Source organism: Salarias fasciatus, chromosome 10 (genome assembly GCF_902148845.1).
Source record: "Salarias fasciatus chromosome 10, fSalaFa1.1, whole genome shotgun sequence".
Lineage (NCBI taxonomy): Eukaryota > Metazoa > Chordata > Actinopteri > Blenniiformes > Blenniidae > Salarias > Salarias fasciatus.
This window is the reverse complement of record NC_043754.1, coordinates 17,988,048-18,006,828: the sequence shown is the minus strand read 5'-3', so window position 1 is coordinate 18,006,828 and position 18,781 is coordinate 17,988,048. Positions and strand designations below refer to the sequence as shown.

Sequence of the window (18,781 nt, the reverse complement as noted above, 5' to 3'; positions counted from 1 at the left end):
TGTGTCTCAGCGTGTGTGTGCGTCGGTGCGATTCTCGACTGCGCGACATATCTATCACCAAGGTAACAACGGATATACCTGTTTGTGCTCGGTGGGGACCCGGCTTTACAGGGACCACCCTGCTGCGAGCGCGTGTGTAAAAGTGCCATATATGACATATTATAGAAATCCTGTCAAGTCTTTGGAGTGAAATTAAGTGGAGCTCTGGCTTTGGAGCGCAGTGAGAAGAAGGAATTGAAAAAGCACACATCACATTTTCCAGAGCGCGGAGGGGAATGGCTTAGGCTCGCTGGGGCACCGAACGCCACTGACATCCCGGCCTTGATGAGTCGCTCTGGCTGACTGCAGTGTGTCATATGCTGGCAACAGCTGTAGTGTTTAAGTCCATTAGTTTTTGGGGAATAATACATCTTAAATGAATTATGTTGTGTAAATGACTCGCTGATCTCCCCCGGATTCAAGAGGAGAGGGATGATAATCCACTCCGCCTCTTCCTTTCTTCGCTCTCTCTCCCTTTGTTTACACTAAGCTGTGCCCCCAGAGGAAGGATAAGAGGGTTTAGTGAGGGGCTGCTGAGTGTGATGCCACATACACACGCAGAGGCACAGTGCATGCACAAACACACATGAATCCACATCCATGGGGGGGGGAACGTATTTATAAATAGCACGATTCCAAAGTAAAAGAGCGAATGAAGTCGGGAATTTTACTCTGTAAGCAAAATCACCAAATTTCAAGAAACATCACAAAGAAATCTGGAAATGTTTTAATCTAAAAGCTTCTATAAGACTGTCATCAACATTTTTTGCTGGCAGTCTACTTCAACTTAATTTCCACTGGAGATGAATAAGTTCTGCTTAACGTTAATGACACATCCTTGTGTCTCAAAGGGCTTTTTTAAGCAGTCACAGTCCGTTTTGTGGTGGGATCACAGTGTTCCTTGTTACAGCAGGAACACAGAAGGTGGCTTTTAAAGCAATGTTATTCAATGACAGGTCATGCAGTATTTATTTTAATTATTTGGGAAATGTGTGTCTTCAGCGTAGCACATGCATCTGGCAGGTACATTCTGTCATTACACCTGTTTTCATGATCAGCTGACTGGAAAGGGGAGAAAATTCACTAATGAAATAATCATCTCTCTACAAAAGCCAGCAAGACCACGAGGCATGAAAAAGTTTGGACTCCAACTTTTCCTGGCGGTGTTTACTTATCCTGCCATATGTCCCTGTTCCTTCCTCAGTGGGGAGGGAGAAGTGACACACACTACATTTGCCCGAAATATTTCAGAAGTCGAGAGGAAAGAAAAAGTGTTCTCATTAGGGACCCTCTGCATGGCGAACCGGAGGGGCAGGGACGTGACTGCAGCACCCTTCGCTGAAACATGACTTTGAACCTGAAGCATGTTGAACAGCGCTCAAAACTTGCAAATCAGTCTTCAACATCAAAAAGCCACGTCTTTCCTGACCCCAGACCACAATTTCCTGTTAACTGCAAGTAAACAAAATACGAAACAAAAAGGAATTAAATGTGAGACTCAAACCCTGAGCCAACAATCTGTTTTTGGGTGAAATTGAAACATTTCAGATGGTAAAATTTGTCTTTTCAGGTCTTTTGTGACAAAAAAAAAATCTTATTCTTATTAGACAATTACAATTTAGCTTCTACGTAGCTTCTACTTATTGATAAAAAATGAAAAATCAATTAATTCAGTGCACAGTTAAACACACAGGCTGTTTGTCTGGATAATTCCCATCATGTGCAAACCTACGGCCAATGAGGACTGACCAGGAATGCCTTCGTTATGTCATTAGATGTGAGAACACACACAAGCACGTTAGAATATTTCATACAGAAGCGACATGCTGGCCAAAAATACAATCCAAGAATGTGCTTTCCACACACACACACACACACACACACACAGACACACACACGACTCTGACTACGAGTACTTCTGTGAAGAGACTACGCTACACTCAAATCAAACATCATATTTAGCACTACTTTAACTAATGGAACGGACTTTAGTTTGTTCTCAGTTTGATTTCCAAAGAATAATTAAAGGACTTTGCATATTTTTGACAATATAATTTGGAAAAATTAACCCAATATCTCATAAAAAAATGACACCATGTCACCCATGAAAGTTAACTAATTATGTAATGAGTACAAATATAATAATTTTGGATATTCTGAATGTGATGAAGCCAATCTTGTGATAACTCGTCAATGAAATAATATAAATGAACTTTTTACAAACACTTATACTATTGGCAAACTCTTTTTACAATAATGGATTAAATAGCTATCGGTGAGTCATTATGTTAGGGGCTAATTATATATAAAATAGACAAACTCTACATTATTGGCAGCTATGTTAATATCCATAATCACATTATTGGGTGACACAATCCCTTCCTCTGTATTACGAACACAGAAATTTGATTTTCATTCATTACTTTAGTCATGACCTACATTTGCCATGAAAATGAAAGTAATGTCAGAATTCGGACGAGAGACCGTTGGAACATTAACATCCGGCTAAGTTCAGTGCTGTGAATCCAGGTTTTGTTAAACACCCCTCAATGTTTATTTCACTGCGAGAAAACATTTTATTCTAATTCTGTCTGGACTGAATGCTGCATGATCCATTATAGGAGTAGTTGGATATTCACTAAAATAGGTAGAAGGTATTAAAACAGATGCAATCTACCTGAAGTGACAACATTTTTATGTAAAACAAATCAACACACCTGTTGGTGACAAGAATTACATGTCAGTTGCAACTTTTTGGTAAAGAATGCAACTTTTAGCCATTAAACACTGTTATTTTATATTTTACTTTTTCATTTATCTAATTGCATAGGAAAAGTTAAAATTTCTATATTGCTGTCAAATGGTAGTGGTGCTTGCAGCTCATTAATTTGGGAATGTGTTGGTGCTCAAGTTTTGAAATGGGGTACTAAAAACTAAGTGAAAATATGGCATTCATTAAATAATGATTCCCATATTGATGTTTTGAAACATCTGTTGTGTTTGCTCATCAGGCCTAAAGTGGAAGTTTGGTATTGAGTGTAATCAATAGCTTTCTAATTAGAAATCAACCAGGGGACAGCTGTTAGTCACTTAAAAGGCAAATACAATATAGCCACCAGATGCTTTAGTGGGTCTGTGTTTGTGCGAGCATCTGCACGTGGATTGCAGACAATGCAATTTTTCGGTTTGTTGGGGTGTTGTTGTCTTAATTTTTTTTTTTCACAAGTAATTTGGCCAGTGTCTATGCCAGAGGAAAAACTTATCGAGAGTAATAAACAGGGCGCACATACTCGAGGCAAACACTACCGCGCTGCTTAGCAGGTGAAGCGATAAAAGAAATGTTGCAAATGAAAGTTAAGACGGCCACAAACTGATTTTTAAGCTCACCTGCTCTGCTGGTGAGATCAGTAATGCAGTAACAGATTCACACCCACGAGGAAGAAAAAACAAATATCATACATACCAGGGACGCACAAGACTACCTGCTTAAACGATTAAACATCTGCTCCCTCGCTAGTCGGCACCAGAAATATTAGTGGGTTGATGTTTAATTCATGTACAAGCTTAACCGCTCGCTTCTGGGAGGGGCTACAGAGCCACCAGACTTCTACATTTAAATTAATGTTTTTCAAAAGGCATTGTTGTCTATCCTTCACTAATTATGAAAATGAATACAGAACAGAAAGATAAATTGTATTTTTTTTAAGATGTATTATTCTTTTCGGGGTTTTGTTTTTCTTTCTCTCTCCCATGTTTGATTTGGCCCGACACCATCTCTTTGCACACAGAGAGCAAATATCCAAAATTTTGGTTGATTTCTCAGGCATTGTTACACCTCAAGAGCAACTAATTTGCCAGGTTGATCGATGCCTTCTTGAGGTAAAACAGAGGAAATGACAGGAAAAAGGAGTGAAAACAAATGAAAATCATCATGTTAACATTTTTCATCTCAATCAAGATCTGCTTAAATGGGCCAGTTAATGTGTTTGCTGAAGAAAATGGACAGATTCAAACAAATATATATAGACTGTGCACTGATCTTTACTGACCTTCTTGTTGTCACCAAACCGCAGGAAGACAACAACAAACAAATAACAGTTATTTGTTAGGAACTGCCAATTCCAAGTTGAAGTGTTTTTTTCATTTTTATAAGATGATCAGCAATTATGAGCCAAAACCATAAGAGACTTTATAATACTGTTAATTCCCAATAGTAATATCAGCTTTAATCTATCTGTTCGGCACCGATAACACATAATGCTAAGACTCTGAAGCCCCTGCAATAAAGGCAGGAGCTTTATGTAGCTCTACATTATCTGCACAAATGCTGCATCAGCAAACAAAAAGGGGACCAACAAAGACTTCACAAGCGCTCTCTCACTCTTGGACTTGACTTGGGTGTACAGATGGCCTGTCTGTTGGGTTTTTCATTCATACTTGCAGTGACTTTGAGGCAAGCGCTCTGCCAATGTCTGAGGCGAGCCGAGGAATCGATTTAATTGAAGGTTTGCTCTTCTACATTTAGAATGGGGTAAGTCAAGTTCTGTACTGTACATTCCTGTTTTTCTCCAATGTGGATGAGACACTGCTGCACTGAATGTGACACACACACACACAAATCCGGAGATCTTGAAGACGACAAGAGGTATTTTGAATTTTGACTTTTTCTTTTGTTTCGCCTGCAGGCTATATCTGTTCATCCGGCTCTGTTAGCTGCTGCTGATGGTTAATGGATTAAATGAGGTCATTAATCCCTTGATTCGTGTCCTTCTGCTTGGCAGCATCAGATGCAGCATCGTTTCCTGTTATCACAGCCTGACATTAGTAGCTGGTATACAGTAGGTATCTAATCACATCGAGAGCTTATGTAACAACAACTGATCTAATAGACTTGATCTGATAGATGAAAACTAGATTTATAGAAAAGAAGGACTGTAACTTTTGGAGTCATTATTTGGACATGGAGAACAATTTCTTGAGACATTCACCAGCAGGTTCATGATGAGACTTTCCAGCACTCATCCGTCAATTTTCTGCATCCAGCTTAGGGCTGAGGGGTGCTGGAGCCCATCCCCACTGACATTAGGCACTATAAATTATTTAAGGTTTGAGAGGAAGAACACGGTTGGTCAGTTCTGCGCACTGAAGGGGCATTGAGAACGAATGCTGACCTCCCATACTAGAGGGAAGCAGGGAGCACAGAGGCGGTCAAAAGGACAGGATGTGGGATTTCACTCCTGAGCGTTCTACTGACTTTATTTGAGAAAAACAAACAAACAAACAAACAAAAAAACATTAAAAAAAGGATATATTTAACCACTGAAGAGGTTTCTATGACATCCGATGGGCTGCTCACCACAAAGTCACAATGTTCTCTCACATAATATTGTGTGACTGAAAGCCACTCATCGAGGTAACTGCAGCATGCTGGGTGATTTATGAATAATGCTTTTATCCAGCAAACACTTTGTCACATTTGATGACGTCTTCAGACCATTCATTTATAATTACCCTCCACTCATAGTCCAGTAATGCTTATAATCTAAGCATATGAAATTTTTCTACTTGTTCAGGCTTTTCATCAGTAACGACATTTTTAAAGGTGCCCTGTGTTACATGCATATAATGGTTCACATTTCTCCTAAAGATCTGGCAGCAGGATGGGAGCAGTCATATGGAGAAGTTGATTTTTCCATTGACTGACCTGTATTTATCTCAGCAGGTACACAGTTTTCACTTGCACTTTCTACCAAAGCCAGTGTTAACAATATAGTATGTACGACCAGACATAAAGGCTCATTTAGTGTGAATATGGACAGACAAATGTGAAAGGAATGTAGCCGAAACCTCTTGAGCCATACAAATATCCATCAAAATTTGATTTAAGGATTTTTATAAGTAGTTTCTTTGTGTTTCGCTGCTGAAATCTAACAATTAGAGCTGCAGACATATGACAAAGATATATATTTAGACATAGCAGGGGGCTTAGCAATTCACTTTTTCTTTGTTTCAGTAAAAAAATAAGATCAAACGTTTAGGTTTGACTGTGGTTTGTTTTGACATCAGTGTACTCCTTACAGCCATCGATTGCAGTACAGTATGTAGTGGGTTGACTCTGTTGAAAAGCTTCTCTTGCTTTAAAAAGTTTGTGATAGGACTGTGGTGTGGCTGTTTGGCAGAGTAGAGGACGGCATTTCATGCTGCATTCCTGTCGCTCCCAGGCTGCGGAGTAACACTTTGAACAGCAGTAAAATGATACAAGGTAATGCATATTCAGCGACTGCAATTCTGAGACAAAGGCTCAACCCCAATATTTCCAGATCGGCTCGTGTTGGCTGCGGCCTGCTGCTGACGTCGCACCACGGCAGCTCCGCTCCGATAAAATGCACCCCAAGTCAAATGCGCTCCTCACTGGCTTCTTTATTTCTGTTTGTTCATTTACTTCACCGCAAACTTTTCTCTCCGTATAGTCCAAAAATATTGTACTGTAATTTTGAGATGGCTTTAATTGAATATGTTAAGTTTTCCCAAAAAAAAAAAAAAAAAAAAAAAACAGGGACTCTATGAATAGATATTCTTGCTTTTTGTTAGTTTCCTTTGCCAAACTAACGTTATTTTCTCCACACCAATAAAGTCCTTTTGAAAGAAAAGATGTATTGATTTTTTTTCATTGTATTTTGTCGACGGTGTGCATCTTGCATTATTATTTGTTAAACCAATTATCAGTTATACTTCAATACATGAGAAAACATCCTCTTATTGATTATAAAAAAACACAATGGCAGTATGAGTTTATTTCCCCAATGTGAGAAAATGAATTTGAGAATAGAGATGACTTTATTAATGGCGTGCAGTCTGGAGTTATTTGTGTATTGGACCAAATATCAGTTCCAGCATCTATATGTGAAAATACATCTTCCTATTTAGAGGCGGTTTTATTGTTTTCTGGCATAAATCAGGGATGAATAAACTGTTGGGCTCAATATTGTTTTATTTTATTTCCCTCATTTCTTAAGGGCCTTGGGTTTTTTTTTATTCATAATCTTGTATTCACCTCATTAAAGCACATTGTTGTGACGTCACACAAGCAGGCAGCTAGAATCGCAGTGTTTTCAGTACGAACAGCACCCGCCCACCTCGTTTGCATGTGTGAATGAGAAACGCGGACAGATCTGCATTGTCCGGCGTTACTACGACGGCCTCCCCGGCACACTGCGGTGTAAACGTGACAATTAGTTTGAGATATTGTGAGTCTCGGGATGACGGCTCAGCAAGAGCTTAATGAAGAAACACAGAAAGGAAACCATTACGCACGGCACGGTGAAAAGCTACCCTGACCTGCTTTCACCTCAGTTTTGTGCAGTTTATGTACGAATAGTTGAGTTTGAAAGACAAAAAGTGGAAAAGGAACAGGAAGATGGAGCAGCAGTGCCTGGAGTCCATTATCAAGTTCCATTTTCTCCCCATCATTCTTCTCTTTTAGAACCATTTCTTCCAACTGAATTCTCTGTGGTGATGTGCTTTCACCCATATCTTCACTCTGTTTCACCCAAACCATGGGGCTTTTTCCTCTCCATTTTCTGCCTCCACAAGCCCTCGAGCCCTCGAGCCCCCTACCTCAGGCCAGACAAACATCTCAGCGCCTCATCTGTTCAATATTTCACCACTGGTGGGAGGATGTTTTATTTACTGTGACTGGGACACCTGCAGTGACTCCCTTACAACAGAGAGGCCCTGCACAATACAGTGGCTTGAGAGTATAGGTCAAAGGGTTGTAACTGGGATATCTGGTGAAAAAAAGACACCCATTTAGTGGTGTCAGCGGCTTTCTGTGTACAGTGTGCATGAGCCAGAGTCACAGCAGTCAAACAAAAGAGCCACAGCAAAAGAACATCACACAATTAGTTTTAACAACAGTGTACACACATTCTAACAGCATATAGATGCTACTCAAGAGAGCACAGCCAAGCCCAGAGACCAGACAGCTCCAATTTTGACTGTTATTTTCACATCTACAGTATAAAGCAGGCATCAAGTCTGAAAGAATATCAGTTTATTTTGTGCCGCAGTCTGGAATTTGACAGTCATCAAGCGGTTACACTAAACAGCACCTCTCCCTCCGACGGTGCAGAGAAACTTTATTTCATTGTGCAAAATCACCGTGTTTATCTCCATAGTTACAGAAACAGGATCAACACCAACAAAGAGGCAGTGAACGTTAGTTGAATTTGCAGTCAGCAGAGGCTGATGGACTCAAAACTCCGAAAACAAAAACACACACACAAAACAAAGCAAAGCAACAAATCACACATGCTGTTTTACTGTTAATCCCTTAGTAACTCGAAATGTCCGGGTCCTTTCACTCACATTAGCGGGTTTCTTTTTTTTTAATGGCACACACACACACCATAAACACACTTAAATACACTTCATGCGTTAACAAGCCTTTCTTTCCATCTTGAAAAAAGAGAAAACAATGTGACACATAACCACTCAACTTTTTTTCCTGAACCGTATGAGCATATTGGACAAGTATGCTTTGACTTAATTAGAAAAGCAACCAGCAATCTATCTTATTTTCCTTTTTCCTTTTGTTGTTTCAAATCAGGAAAACAGTAGAACATATGACTCTTATAAAAACTCATCATCAAGGTGGACAATTTATGCTCCCACTGCAAAGAGTAACAGATACATGCCAGGTTATGAAACTGGAATAATTTGAATTACATAAATCCAGGTGTCAGTTGTGTACTTTGAAAGAAAAAAAAAAAGATGCATTTATGAGGTGTGGAGAAATATTCAAAATGTTTAAAAAAACTGGCAAAAGTCAAGCAAACATGTCGGCCGTGCATAAGAAAACAAGCCAACAAAAACGATGCTTTGTCACAAAACTGCAGAGGGAATCAATAGCTCTATTTTCCAGAAGCAATTGAAATGCACTTCACAATTTGTTAAAAGGGCATATCCAATATCCCTTCGGATGTAAGATGCATCTACAGATGGAAGCGTTCGGCACAGCAACCTCTAGCATGAATGCGCAGCCTTTTAGATTCATACATCATTCCAATGAACACGATCTAGATTTCTTCCACAGTTCTGAACATATTTTTTTTGTGTTTAAATATCCCTCAAACTCATTCTCTGTCTCAAACTGAACTGACAGAGCTGGGAAAAAAAAAAAAACTATATCAGAAAACATATATCTCTAGTCAAAGTCGCTGATGCTTTGGGACCCTCTTGAATCCACTCCTAATAAATGAAACATTATGAAATTATGGATAATCAAAGCTCCATTTTGAGTCAGTCAAGGCAAAGTCCCACACATCTACACCTGGTGGGCCGCGCGGCCGAGTCGTGCAGGAAGACATCCTTCAGCGTTTAGAACCCAACAAGAAAATACCTTTCATGGTCACGTCTGAGTATCAAGGCCTCTGTGCTCTTACTCCGCTCAGACACACTCCGCCAGTTAATTGCGAATCCTATTGAGCTGAAAGAGAGCGAAGAACAAAACCCGTCTCGTCTGGCTAACGACATCTATAAGCCACCGACGCTCTAAACACCAACAGCAACATCTCGGCTCTATCACTTAGTACTGATTAGAAAAGTTTTAAAAGTACTTCAGACGGTCCCGTGAATGTTTTTCACATCTGCTGGATAATCAGCAAGTGATCCATTCATCAGGAAATCTGGCTCGCGTTAGCCTGAAGCAGTATGTTTGCGCGGTGTTACGGTCAGATTTGCGTGTGAGCTCACTGGCAAATCCATGCAGCAGTGGTGCAGCGGTGTACAAATATCAGAGCTGCTTTATTATTGTAATACTGAATTCAGAGATTGACAATGCTCTTCCTTAATGAATAAACAGTGTGTGACAATGCTCCCTATAGTGCAACGGAATGCTGAGGTTCCCATTAAAAAATATGATAAAGGTCTTTAGAAATTAGACGAACAATACAAGTATAGGAATCTCGCACACAATAGCCTTCAATTAAAGACCTCCCTTTGTGTTTCTGAGATAAATAACGGTCGTGACCACATGTGGGAATTATTAAGATACTTATCGCTGGTATACAAACTCAGAGAGTGATCAGTTACTTTGCATTCTGTCCTCATAAAGAACCTCTTTCATGAAGCTGATAAACAGAGTCCAGCTCCAACGTGCAACTAGGCAGCTAATGAGATCAAAGTGGAGAGCTGTGTCAACAGTCTATGTGTGATATCGTTTCAAAGAGCCAGCCACATGTCACAAATTAGCTGGTGACACGCCTCAAATTAGCCTTTGTTCAGCGCTGAACCGCAATGACTCGGAGTAATTGGGAAACTATGATGCAGGACGAGGGAAGTGATGAGTGTGAGGCTAATGCTGAGCATGCGAGACAGAAAAAGACAAAGAAAGAGAGAAAGAATTAGTAATATTGGTCTTAATTATCATGTAATTCCTCCGAATATGACAAAAAAGTGCAATAAAAGCTATTTTCAAGTGTAATCGGTAATATAAGTTACATTGCAAAATGGAGAAGACACCAAAATATAAACAATATACAGCCTACGATTCATTTAACTTTCAGTGCATTAATTTTCATTTGAGGCATTCATTGGAGAATGTTCACCACTAACCGTCAAATATGTTTGCAGGATAATAACAATCATAAAATGAATGTATTTTCCATTGCTCATTAACAAACAGTTGTCACACAACAGACACGAAGTGTTGTTGACTGGAAAGACATTCACTGATCATGTCTGGAGTTTAAAATGTTGACAGGTTGTGAGCGCTCCGACTGCTCAGACTATGCAGTGGAAGATTTTCCTGCTTTGACCTCTGCTGGCGACCTCCACCGCGACGTCAAGGCCTCCAGATTTTGAATGGAATCAAATCTGCCGGGATAAACATGTGCTGACAGGTCCTCTCACCTGCTACTGGTCTCCTGAATGTTTCCTTCAAAACAATATTTGTATGATGTGATGCTCGACGCTTTGTATGCGGACCTCCGGGTGTTTCGCCTGCTGGACCCCGACACCAAGGGGTCTGCTTTTCAGGGCCGAGCCATGCATTTAGCAGCTGTCTACTGACACTGATGTACCAGTTGTTGCACTATTCACTACAATAAAAAAGTGCCGTTCCTTTTATGTTTTGATGCGAGTTCACTCAGCTGAACCGGGCTATCGCATCGCCCTGCTTTTATATCACATGAAGACCAGAAACGCTCAACAGATGAACTTTCTGAACTCTGCATCCACATAAAAAGACAAACCTGACTTCAAGACATGTACAAAAACGCGTGAATACAAGCTTGTGCCAATATTTTTGCAGCACCCACTCCAGGAACAGCTTGAAGTAATCCGGACCTTACAGTTTAATTCAGAAGCTATTTTATGGTTTGTAATAGCAGACTCAAACCATTGGACTGGAGTACTTTGAAGAGATTTCTCACTGTTTATCAGTGACACTAAACTGCCCCGTTAATATCTAAATCTGCGCAGTATAAAAACTGAATTGTTGAGGTCAACACTCATCCGTGCCAAGAGAGCGTGAAGCAATGATAATGTACACTTTACACAGAGATATCTGAGATATTTCCAGGAGATTTAAGGACGCGCTGAGGAGGATATACAATAAACTCAAAGTGCTTCCACCGCAGGAAACGAAAGGGCCCAAACATTCTGTGACTACTGAATATAACATATTCATAAATCATTTACCTCAGTAATGGCGCTTTGTGATTGTGAACCCAAAACATAAAAAAGTAATGTGCTCAAACTGTGTAAACAACACAGGAAAACATCAAGTTTTAGCGCTGGTCAAAATAAAATCGGAAGGGCCTTCTTATATAAATCCATGTATGGACAATTTGTTATTGTAGGAGGAAAAAGCAAACAACCTTTTACAGAGAACACTGCAATATCTTCATTGGATCGTATTTTCCTACTTATCCTGCTCCCACTGTGCAATCACTGAAATGTTCCATACAGTTGAAATGAATACAGCACAGCTTTAAGCTATTACAAAACATTTTTTTTTACTGAGAAGAACAAGAAAAATGGGTCCTGTTGCTTCAACATAAGAACAGTGAAACTATATCAAGAGTGGGCAGCGATGTAGGAAATTTCAAACATAGTGTGAAAGATTGACTCCAGCTGAGAACATCGTGTGTGTGTGTGTGTGTGTGTGTGTGTGTGTGTGTGTGTGTGTGTGTGTGTGTGTGTGTGTGTGTGTGTGTGTGTGTGTGCGAGCGCTGACGGAGAGCCTGGTGGATGTCCCTACGCTCACCAGCGGCAGCAGCAGCATACTGCCACAAATGCACCACATTGCCAATAAAAACAGAATATTTAAAGAGAAAAATTAGTATCTGAATGCACATTTGCTAATGGCTGAATTCCATTGCTGAAAGAGGAACAGAGTGAGCTGGGGGTGGTGGGGAGTTGCTGGTTTTCCAGCCGGGCTGCGGGCAGGAGAGGGACTCGGTGAGAGGACTGATGGGGCCACAAAACCCCCTAATGCACTTCCTTTTAAATATGAAGCTGCACATTAAGCTTTCATAGGTTTCCCAGCGCTCCTCTTATCTGGCCAACTCGCAGGCAAGCGGCACGCAGACCCAATGAAAAGAGATATTATGTGCATGTGTGTGTTCCACCGTGCCTGGTTACATTTTCAGTATAATCAAAGAACATAAAAAGCAAAGACAAAACCCAACCAATGATAAATGTAATTAATTACAAGGTATTTATATTTTCAAAGCAGTTTGAAAAAAAAAAAAAAGGATATTTCATTTTAGATTTATTCATCACTCACTACAAGAACCTTTGAGATTTGAGATGAGATTATTACTCAAGACAACTATTTGGTGGCACCATATTCACCAAAATGTGCAAAAACAGGATTTTAACTACATTTTAAAATGTTTTCCCCATCACTGAATGAACTTACAAACTCCTTGATGAGAGTTTCATCTCATCTCGTGGTGTCATTTGGCACAAGCAGCTCATTTAGCTCCATCTGAGAGGTTTGTAAGGACAGAGAAGAGTCTGGGCTGTTGCGATTTTGGAGAGGAGTCAAGGACAGTTCAGAGTGTCGGACATCCTTGATTTTTGGCGATTTCGAAGAGGTGTTCAAGGACATTTCCTAGTATTTGGTCATCTGCATTTTATCAAGGCTCACCGCCAACTACATATAAAAAAAATATACTCGCTGGCTAAAATGTGCCTATTATTGTAGTTTAATTTCTCGAATGTATTGAGGAATTTAAAAAACATGATCCAAAGTGAAACTTTAAGCAACAGGCTACACATGATCAGAATTATTTGCCCCAGGTAACACCTTAGTATTGCACACAATGCAAATCGAACCAGGACATCTGCAGTCTTTAGCGTACACTTCAGTTATATCTAAAAAAATACTCTCACTGCAAAAATACCTACAAATATTGTGACGATGCTCAAAGCCACATCATCCCCTACTCTGCCTGTTTTTTTTTCTTCTATTTTTAATAATTCAGATGAGTGACTGAAAAATAAAATGTACTTATAATTCGTCTTTAGCCCAAGACCTCTGCCAAGTAAAATCCTTTTGAACAGACTATGAGTGTCTTCTTTGTCATCACTCAAGCTTTCAGAGAGCAAGTCACAATTCTTACCAAATACTGAATACCTCATTTTGGAATAAGACTCTTCTTTTAGACCTTCAGAGAATTGAGGTCGTTCAGGAGAATCAAATATTAAAAGCACTGAGAGGCATTGCATTTTTTTTTTTTCACATTCCACATTCCATTTGTTTACAGAGACTGAAATAACACAGTGGCAGTATTCATTTCTTTTCAGTGGGCGTTTTTCAGGGTCAGAGGTTCAGTCAGCTGAGTCTTCAGAATTCATAACTGCTTCACTACCAGGGCAAAGAATCCCTGGAGATTTTGAAGTATTGATTTGGCAACCAGCTAAGAGAGCAAGAAGATAGACAAACATGTGCACCCATGCACACACACACACACACACACGCACACACACGCACACGCTCATGAACAGCTCTGAATAGAGTTTTGGAATTCCATCACTGATGAAGCAGTAGAGTAATATTTAACAATGACAGATTTGACTGATAGAAGTGAAAATAGTGTGGTTATTGGTTGTTAAATGTATCATAAGAGCAAGCAGTTAAACACCAAAAAACACTCGTCAGGGTTTTAATTTCATTGGATGAAATATTTTTAAAAAAGGAAACATTGATGTAGAACACCTGTTTGGACTGTTTCATGTAGTTTGTGGGGTTGCAAAAATAGTGTGACGAGCAGAGGATGGATGTGCACATAGGTGTCTAAAAATGTGTGCATGTGTGTGTGTGTGTGTGTGTACACATGTTTATACAGACAGGTTTGCAAAAAGAGTGTGCCTTCCTGGAGCAGACAGCGTCCTAGGGAGAGCTAATCCTGTAAGTCCAGACACGGAGATTGTGGCACGAATACACTGCCACAGCAGCAGAGATCTGCCAGTACACCCCACGTCTCTCACTGCTTTTCACTCAGTCTCTGCACTCCTGTTTTATTCATGCTCCTTCTGGAAAGGAGAAACACAAGATTAGGTGTCTGTGTGTACGTTTGTGAGTTGATGTGCACAGAGAGTATGTGTGTGTGTTTACTCATGTGCCTTTTTCGAGGGGGGCAAAAAAAAAAAAAAAAAAAAACCTGTGTGCATCACCACAGGAATACATCCCGCTTTTAGAAAATGTACTGAATAATCAATGGTCAGACACTTTGAAGGAAAAAGCATGGAATCTGCGATGGGTTTACCTTTCTGTATTTTTAAAGCACATGTACAGGCCTGCCGTGAATATCCACTGCTGCCACGCGGCACAACCAAGTGGGCAAATGACATGAGCACTTGTTAAACCAACTCAACAGGCCGCGTTTTAAGACTTTCAACACCGTGCACGGCTTCCCCATGGCAGAGGGTGATTGCTATGGTGTTAAACCACGGTGTTACTCATCAGTTCAAGGGAGAGAACCAGAAAGGGCCATGCAGCCATGCACAGATTGACACTAAGTCAGAGAGACGGGGGAAGAAACAGAAATGAACCAAGACAGAGAAAGAACGTAGTTAGAGAAAGAGGCAGGGAGAGAGAGAGAGAGAGAGAGGGAGAAAGGTCCCTACTGAGCAGTGGCTGTTGAGTGAATTTATTTGAGCTGTGGCCTCTCAAGTGAATCCCCTGAATGGGAGTAAATAGACAGCAGGCACTACAAGGCAGCCGCAACTCACATCAGCTGGTGAATGTAGGAGAGTAGGATGGTAACAATACAAGAGATCTAACAGGTTCAAAGGCAGTGGAGACCAAACAGCACTGCACACAATATGGCACAATGCACAAAAAGGAAGTTTCTTTTTTTTTTCACATGTAAAAGTACAATATGTAAGGGTTATATTAAAATATTCAAAACAACAGAAGGCAGTTTTAACTTCATGTCATGGACGTCTGAGCATTGTGTTGCACAGACATCTACTGATGTGAGCCGCCCATAGCCTGCCAGATCTCCTAATACCGTCTCACTTCTTAAGGTGACAGAGAGTCTCCGCATCATTCCCGTTATCCACGAGGATAAAAGGAGTGGATTCCAACGTACTGGTAGAAGCAGTTTCAGAAGAACAATCAGACTGGGCTCAAAACCTTTGGTTGATACAAAAGTATTTCAGATTCCCTAGTCTGCAGTGTTTCGCGCCCGAAAAATTCTTCCTAAGACCTCATAAAGAACTTTGGATCGGATCAGTTACTGATCTGCGAAAGATGATCTTCTAGATTAGAAGAAAACTATATTTATATGCTTGATATGTTTGAGGAAAAACTCCTTTTTATTTCAAGAGCTTTTAAATCAAGCGATAAACAGATTTTTAATAAATAAATATATATATAACCTTTAGCCACCTTGCATGCTGATCAATTAATTTAACAACACGCAGCTGAACTTGGAATAGTGGTCCGTAAACAAGTAAGCAACAAACACCATGGTTTCATGATCACTTCTTTTGGTAACTTTTTTCTTTGCAATAGAAGTAAGACTTTTCAAATCATGTTTATCCGGAAAATTTTTGCTTTGAATGTTGTTTTTTCTTCATCGCTCCCATGTGTTTTGCCTTCAAAGCTCCTGTCTCTCTTCCCCTTTTCACCACTGAGGTGCATCACTGTCCTTGTCTTCTCTCTGTATAAAAACGTACTCTGTACAAGGTGGCTGTCCACGCCTCCGTGGCTAAGTGACTGGCACTGACAAGCGACAGCTTCCCTCTCTCTCTCTCTCTCTCTCTCTCTCTTGCTTTCTCTCCGTTTGTATGAGCGGCGGGAGTGAGTGCGTTGGAGAGGCTGTGTGTGAGCAGGCCAGGACTTCTTCTCACTTTTTGCTCTCTCTATCTCGATTCCCGACTTATTTTATCCGTCTGCCTGTCGACCAACCTTCCAAACATCCCCTCCAAAAATATGAAAATAAAAACTCCCCAACGTTGACATAGGGATGACAGACACAACAGGCCCTCATGTCCTCATTTCATAACTGCACTTTTAAAAAGATTAATGGGCATTACAAAAGTGAAATGCTGCGACGGAAACTTGAATGACACTGGTGAATGTATGTGATCAACGTAACTCTCCGTGCGTCTGTAACTAGCTGTCTGACAAATGACTGCTGGCTGCAACCGTGTTGACAAAGGAAAGAGGAAAAATCCAATGAATATGTTATCCGTCAGAAAATACAGCATGTAAGGCCGGTTCGATGCGAATGTGTGTGTATGTGTGTGTGTAAGCACACGGTGTTTATGTCAGTGAGAGTCTGGTCCTGTGTCAGCTGGCACAGACAAGCATGGCATTAGGATTTTCAGATTTAGCTAATCTCAGAGCAGCCATTCTTTCCTGCTGCCAGTTCAGCAATATAGCTACGCAGCGGCGCTCCAGAGCTACCTTAGGAGACACGCAGCCTTTCGAGCGCTCATATAAATACTGTATGTAACGCCGGAGAGTGGAGGCGTGAGCGTGCGCTTGGTGTTTCCCTGCTCTGGGGCAGCGTGTCTCCTGGCTGCTGGACAACGCCTTGTGTAGCCATCTCATCCATCTTCGTCAGTCATTGTCTGAGACAGCTGTTTCACAGCCCAACACTCACACAAGATTCTGCGCTCCCACCTGCTATGCACACACACACACACACACACTCAGATACACACACACACTGCAGCTATTTGTTCTACAGAACCGATGCAACAGACCCGCTGAGCCGACAGCGCTCCTGACCTCGTCATAGCTCTCCCATCGTGTGGGTTTCCACATGCCGCCGCATGCTAATGCAAAAACCCTCATGTTTATCCCTGCCATCATGTGAATACACAGTCGAATTTATTTGTAATTCTTTTGACTCTTTCACAGCCCCACAGGTGCATGTGTTAACGGAAAAAACATGCGCTGAGACATTAGGTAATACGTGTGTGTTGCTGGGATTTTTCATCTGAAGTCATCTTGCACTCCCACAATGCTTCTGTCACTTGTGTCAAAACAAAGAAAAAAAGCCTCTAAATGACCTTGAGCCTCTGCTTTGCCGTTACCGCTGTATGTCATCCATGTTCTATCAACGTGTTGATTTCTACTAAAAAGGACAAGAAGTACAACAACAACAACCGATCAACCAACAGGGGATCAATGTTTGATCATGTGTGGATGAATCTCCTGACAGAAAGCGAGGGAGATAGAAAGAGAGGCTACGGCATGTAACATTTGTTAGATAAAGATTAGTGTGGCTCTCTAAGTGTTGAATAAAGAGATTGAATGAAGAATAAAGAGAGTCAGTGGATTAAGGCCCAGCAGCCAGACGGGCAAACTGAGATTAGTGCACACTTAAAGGTCGCGCAGCTTTACAGGAATGAGGGACAACCCCAAGGAGGGAAGAATAAGTCAACAGTCACAAAATGATTCATAAAAGCTTTTTTTCTTTGAAGCAGCATGTGAAAAGCTGAAGGAAAGAAAAAAATCTTTCAATGTAATAGCAGTGAGGATGGTTTGTTATGGTGTGCGATTGGGGAGAAGACAATTGTTATGGAAACTGAGCTGAGAGGTGAGCGACAGCTCACATTTTCTTCCCTTGTTTGCCCTCACCATATACTTCAATTAAATAGCAGCGTCTCTCTCTCTCTCTTTCCCTGAGATAAGGCTATCTTTCAGGTTGTGCAATTTTGTGATTGCGAAAAAAAGCAAGCGCACAGATGGCTAAATATTTCTTGATTGAGTTTCCTTTCACATTTATAAAAGATTCAGATTGCTCAAAGAACTAATGACTACTTTGCCAGATAGACTGCTTGAGTTGATAATGCGGACAGCTCAGTCTGTCATTTTGTAATGCCGGTCATTTATTTCTTTAAAAAAAAAAAAAAAAAAAAAAAAAAAAAAAAAATCTCTTCAGCAAGAGATTTTAGTTTTCTAATTATCCAGGATTTTCCTCCTTGTGCTGTTTTTTTTTTTTTAATAACAGCATCTTTAACCATCTCTGACAGCTGCCCACAAATTTCCTCACATGCTGCGCTGCTTAGATGCTTTTTTTTGCCATCACTCCAATTTAAGATATCCTTAATTTATGACAAAAAAAACAAGAATTTTCATGCTAATATCATAAAGTATTGTTTTCATATATGAAAGCTAATTGACAAAACAGTTTTCTTTCTAATTTTGGTAATTTGCATGGAATTCCTTGATTCTTTTCCCTGCAACAATTAAGTTGAAAATTGCTTTGAA

General features: G+C 40.4%; 1 protein-coding gene and 1 long non-coding RNA gene across 4 annotated transcripts in view; both read right to left on the bottom strand.

The window, feature by feature from the left end:
• cadm2a (cell adhesion molecule 2a) overlaps positions 1-18,781 on the bottom strand; it is a 191,193-nt gene that overhangs the window by 87,608 nt on the left and 84,804 nt on the right. The gene's annotated exons all lie outside the window — the stretch shown is intronic.
• Positions 803-11,605, bottom strand: LOC115395305 (uncharacterized). Its single transcript, XR_003932266.1, has 3 exons — positions 11,354-11,605; positions 4,931-4,935; positions 803-816 (listed from the first exon to the last, which is right to left on the bottom strand). It is a non-coding gene; the product is annotated as an uncharacterized LOC115395305 (long non-coding RNA).